Consider the following 6,153-nt stretch of genomic DNA (forward strand, 5'->3'; position numbering starts at 1 on the left):
AAAAAAAAAAGTCTGCAAAGCAGAGAGGGAAAAATATTTTTCCGCTGCTAAAGTTGTTTGTTGCTAGGAGGGGTTTGGATTTGCTTTCCATTCACATGGAATTGCATATGTGTAAATCTGGCTTTTTTTTTGCTTTTTTTTAATCCATTTGTGATTATGAATCAAATTCTTATTTGTTTTGTTTTATTGTGTATGCCAGCTTAGACCTCACTTAGGATTTTACTGCAAAGAAAAGCTCTTAATCTCCTTTTCAATATGTTGCTCCCACTACAATTTGATTTCTTTTTATGATTATTATGAAGGGTTTTGCTGGTGCACTTTGGTGGGGGTGGGAGGGAGGCATGCAAAAGTCTTTGGATACAAGTTGTTTCATAAGAGGGAAGAGTAACTGTTATTTTTAAGGGGCTGCTGTCCAAGTGGCTCAGATATCGGGGACTTGCAGTGCTGGCAATGCCCTTTCAGTTCCCAGGCTTTGCCTGGGAAAGATTGGTCTTAGTTTTATTTTATTTTGTTGAAAAGAAAATCAGTGTCAGGGAGAGGGAGGAGGAGGCTGTGCTGGTTTGGACCCTGCAGGAAGTAGCAGATATGGAGGCTGGAGCAGCTGTCAGCAGCTCAGCACTGATCCTGCTCCCCAAGCATCTTCTGACGCAGTGGCCAGAGGATTGGGCCTTCTGTGTTGCCTCCCGGCTAAGAGATGCCTTAGCGGCCGCACGTCTCTCATGCTGCTGACTCTTCTGGACAGTGTTTTGTGCTTTCCGACTAGGTGCATTCGGAGTTGTGTGAGGTTCTAACATACGGACGCTCGTCTAAGCTTAAACAGCCCCTTGCGCACACAGATATGGGCCTGGTTTTTCTCTTGCCACATAGATCGGGACTTGTTTTCTTGCCGTGGTAGCATGTTCCCCCCTGGCATCAACAAGGCAGGAAGGATCAGGCCAACACCTCGATTCCCTTCTCTTTCGCTAGGTGATGTCCTGACATTCCAGCATCGTTGGCATGGGGGGAAGGATTAACATCCTCATAATTAACGCCAACACCCGGCTCTTACCTAGCATTTTGCATTGCCATAGCCCAGCAAGTGCTAAGCGATTAATAAGCACCTGGGCAAAGTTTCCCTCCTTTGAAATTTCTGAGGAATATTTGTGGCTTTGCCCTTCTGTGTAGCCCACAATCAACAGAGCCAAATCCTCAGCTGGTGTGAACTGATGTTGCCCTCCTGGAGCAACACTGAATTACGCCCTAAGAGGATCTGGCCCAGCAGTCCTAGGTAGCTTGCACTGGTGTCTCCAGTCTGATTCAAACCTCTGAGGATAGAAAAAAATGGTCTTGGCTTTAATTTTCCCCTGAATACTGACCGGCACGGTGATGATCCCCTTCCGAGTCCTTAGGTTCAGCTCTGCCGCCGTCTGCCTCCCCACCCAGCTGAACTAGATCTGACTGCGTTTTGCACAGGCTGAGGTGTGGGCAGCTTGCTTTGTATAATCCTATTGGTTTTAGAGACCTCCTGGTCTCTTGTTTTGAAAGGCAGCATGGCTTAGGGTGTGCTGTGGGCTTGGCAAGTATTAGAAGTTGTCCTAGTGACCTAGATCTGTCATTGGAAAATCGGGGGGGGGGGAAGTGGGGAGGAGCTTGCCTTCCCAGCTATACAGCATGTGTACACTCATGTGGGCAAGAAGAAACTAGCTACGCTAGCATCACACGAGGTCTGGAGTAGCCAGCAGCCTCCGCCTGCCTGCCGGATCCAAAGCGAGGACAGGCGGGTTTAGCCCAAAGCTCCCCTGGGCTGGGAAAGACAAGCGCCCAATGCTGAACAAGATGGGAAATCAGCCTGCTGTTCTGCATAACAGAGCCAGCACAGAGCGAGCCTGAAAAGCTGGAGGGTAAAGAGGACAGCTCGGAGTTTCAAAGGCTCTGAAGGCAGGCAAGGTTCTTTGGGTACATGTGATTTCTTTTATTAGACCAACTAAATAGTTGGAAATATTGTTCTTTGCAAGCTTTCAGACACACACACCCTTCTTCTGGCATATAGAGAGTCTGCTGGTAAACTGTGTGCTCTCCTGGGTGGAACATACAATCCGCCCGCAGACTCTCTATAGGCCTGAAGAAAGGTGTTTGTGCCCAAAAGCTTGCAAAGCACAATTTTTCCAACTAGTTAGTTGGTCTAATAAAAGATATCACATCTACCCAAAGAACACTGTCTGCCTGTGTCCTTAGACCAACACAGCTACAACGAACAACCCTAAAGACTCTTAAGCGAATTTAGTGCCCAGCTCCCACTGGAGTTAAATAGGATCTGGGTACCTCGCTCGCTTGGGCTCCATTACAGATCCCAGCCTGTATACATACACACACACACATACATGTGCACACACCCCCCCACACACCATGTGCAACAGCAACAATTATTCTCCAACTTCTCAGTGGGTGGGGTCAGATAGCCCAGACACATCAAGCACTCAAGGCCTTGTCCCATGCAGTTGACATCCTGACGACAGTCAAATAGTCCTTGAGGAGAAAATCAGGATCAGGCCCTGGTGTTATGTTTAAGAAGGGTGTGTTCAATTGGCAGCAGTTTCTTAAGAGCCAGGCATGTTCGTATACCATGCCTGCTTATGTAATGTGTGTGTGTGTCTGTGTGCGAGAATAATGTGGCCTGGAACAGTGTCTATATGTACCCAGTAAATGCTGAGTCACTGGGAAAACTGACCTAGTGTGAAGTTTTCAGTGACCCCAGTTGAAATCCAGCTGGCTGAATTTGGCAGGGGACATACAAGAAGCTGATGGCATTCAGTGCAGATCACATGGGCTTGCCTGCTGGATGTACCCAGTGCAGCTGGTTTTTAAAGCTTGTATGTAGCCCCTACCCAGACCAACGCCTACCAACCTGTCTGGAGCTTCCCAGCTCAATGTCCTAATGCAAGGGAGAGGTTTAACATGGATAGGAGCAGAATCTGGGCCATCCAGGACCCTGTCTCCCTGTGCTGCAGCTGCCCCATGTGGGGAGCGTGGCCTGTCTCTGGGTGCTGGCTGGTGCATGTGGGCCTCTGCAGGGCAGAGAGGTGCATTTCACAGGGATGTGCTTTATACCAGCCACAGCTTGCCCCCAAGCATCTGAACACACCCGTCTGATGTAAAAGCCAAGACCCATGCTGCTCATTCCCCCTGCAGCGAATCTGGGCCTGTGCCTAGTGCAACAGCAGCGAGAGCTGCATCATGATAAACCGAGCTGTGATTCCCTCCTCTGCCAGGCAGGGCCCATGCCAGGGCCCTGACCAATTCCCTGGAGTGCCAAAGTGCTGGCAGTGGGGACTGTGGCTGGCAGGGATGCTTGGCTTATATAGGCTGTCCTGCATGGACACTGTGACTGCTATAGTTTCATATTTTCTAGGGTCAGAAGGGACCTGAGTAGATCATCTAGTCCCACCCCCTGCCATGGCAGGAAAGAGTACTGGGGGTGGTCCATCCCCAGGGACCTGGGACACAGATACAAATGGAAACACCTTGCTCTGAGCCAGTGAGCTGCATGTGACCCGCTTTGCTGGCCCCCAGCATGGCAGTGCCAAGGCCCTGTGTGGACCTGTGGCTGTGAGGTGGTATTTTCCCCTGCCCTGGGTGGACCCAGGGCATGTTGTTCTCCTTGGGAGCAAAGCAGGGCCAGGGCAGCTACTCCCAAGCACCCGGTGCCCCTCTGAGAGCCACACAGAACCTCCCACAGAGTACGGGTATGGGTTTATTCAGTAAGATCTGGATATGGGTTTGTTCTGTGAGATCCACAGACTTTTTGAGCTATGGGCTGCAAACAGGTGCCAAGGGCTGTGCCCACTCTGCCTTGCTCTGTTGCTAAATGAGTGAGGGTGCATGTGGAAGGGGGTGTCGCAATATGGAAAACAGCCAGACCCCTGCTTTCTTGCAATTCAGGACTGCAGTAACACAATACCTGTGCCACGATGATACCGCTGTGACCAGGGTGGCCCAAACAGGGGAGTGCTATGGTATCCTGATTGTCAGGGACAGCTTTACCTTAGTGAACCCTGGAGATCAATAAGCCCCCATCTCTCCTCCCGGCAATACAGGGCTGTGTCATTCCATAGTTTCATAGTTTCTAGGGTCGGAAGGGACCTGAGCAGATCATTATCAGCCTCTTCATGGGAGATGTCAGAGAGTATTCATTGAGCCCTCAGAGAGGTAGTAAGGCTTGTTGTGGCTCATGCTCCTCTCTGCAGACTGCAGTTAAGTTACTCCTGATTTGTGCCCATAGGAGAGGTGAACCAGGCCTGTTATCCCCATGGGGGACTAGGGCCGAGACAGGGAAGGAGCAACGTGAATCACAATATCAGATCCAGGCATCCTGATCCCCAATCCCCCTGTCCTAACCTCCAGGCAGTGCTCACTGGTGTCTCAGTTTCCACCATGTCGCAAAGCTGTTTGTGCTCCTGGTGACCGCACAGCAGCTCAGAGACTCCCGAGAAGCCTCCCAGCCTGGTTCATGCCATGCATTAACAACTCCAAGGGCTCCTGTGGAAGCCACCCTCGCATCCATCCCCAAGCTCCCTGTGCAATGACTGTGGTTTGGCTGGGGCAGCTCCACCCCCAGCCGCCCATGTTCACCCTTCCACCTGCATGCCAAAGCCCATTGTGGCAGGCACTATACAGACCAATGTCCCTGTCCCAAAGAGCTGACAACCAGAGGCTGGTCTACAAGAGAAAACTACGCAACTGGCTAAATCGGGTTAGAAACCGACCCGGCTGCAGCCATGCAGCTCCGCAGGGGGGCTGTTCTCTATGGATGTCTGAGGGTCTGGTATCAATCTAGCATGAGCCAGTAAGAAATCAACTGTCGCTATAGTAGGATCAGCCACTGTTAAGCCCAAATAAGTGCATCCACTGATGCTAAAGTGGCATTGGCCACTTCAAAATCCAAATAGGCATGTCCACACAAGGACCCTGCATTGATTGAGTTAAATCAGGGTCTAAGCCCACACGGTTAAATTGTTGCACTGTTCTCCTGTAGAGAAGCCTTCAACTGGAAACCCAGGGGCAGGAGCTGTCTTTTCATTATGCACTAACATGCATGACATGAGTAACGTGCATGTACAGCGCCTAGAACAAGGGGGCTCCGGTCTCTGGCTGCAGGTTCCACATGCTTTTCCAAAGCAGATACATTGAGAAGAGTGGCGTGGTTCTGCCCCTCCACACGTCTCTAAGAGGCATCAGTGATTTGTTCTCCTCCTTCACTGTCAGGGCAATGATAACACCCCCATGCAGCAAACCCAGGCAGATAAAACCAGCAAGGGCCGTTTGTCTGGCTAAGGCCATAAAGGCGTTTGCCATTGCCCAATAGCTTATTAGTGAGGTTTGTTCCAGAGAATGAACTGGTATAAAACCCACATTCCAGTAGCACCACATACTGTGGTGCACCCAGTGACAGCCCCCACCCCTAACCTCCACTCCAAGCAGATGAAGAGTAGGAGGTGAAACACGCAGCCAGGCAGGACGCGGGCAAGCTGGCCCACAGATCTGAGCTGGTAGGGCATCAGCAGAAGAAGCATATTATACCCTGAAGGGTGAGGCTAAATAGTCCTGCTGCACTTGGGCTTAGGCCTTCTCCTCTAACCCATCTACCACAGGTAGCTACAAGGCGCTCAGGGTCAGGGTCTTGCCTTAGCACTGTGGGATAGGCAGGCAGTATGAGCCAACCGTGCCTGGTAGCAAAGGTTTTTGTGAAATGTGCAGCAAAGAGATGAGGAAAAGACATCCCAGTGTCTGCTCCCCACAGCCCCAAGGGCAAACCAAAACCTGGAGAGAGACCGAGCCTTTATTGTTCTTTGTCATTCTTTCTGTTGCAAAACATGTTCTGATCACACAAGCAGCATGGCCAAGATAAGCCTCCATCAGTCACCCTACATCCTGGATTCTCAGTTTTGGATTGCAAGTCAAGAGTCCTCAAGCCCAGAGTCATTCTAGCTGGAAGCTGATGGAGTTTCCTTGGAGCCAAGTGGCCCCATCCACTAGAAAGCAGGCAAGCGGTTAGGTGCATTGATGTGCAATAGGCACAGGCCCCAGGAGAGTGAACCAATGCCTATAGCAAGTTATTGGAGTAGACGATCCAGTGACCATCACGGCCTAGCACTTCTTGTGATGATGGGCAACAGC

The 6,153-nt window shown here is 50.7% G+C and overlaps 1 protein-coding gene across 1 annotated transcript in view; it reads left to right on the forward strand.

Annotated features, from left to right (window-relative positions):
* Positions 1–6,153, forward strand: part of LOC109294819 (nuclear receptor ROR-beta-like) — a 52,512-nt gene that overhangs the window by 840 nt on the left and 45,519 nt on the right. The window lies entirely within an intron of this gene.

This window comes from Gavialis gangeticus, unplaced genomic scaffold (assembly GCF_001723915.1).
Source record: "Gavialis gangeticus isolate Ggan-Ray unplaced genomic scaffold, GavGan_comp1, whole genome shotgun sequence".
NCBI lineage: Eukaryota > Metazoa > Chordata > Crocodylia > Gavialidae > Gavialis > Gavialis gangeticus.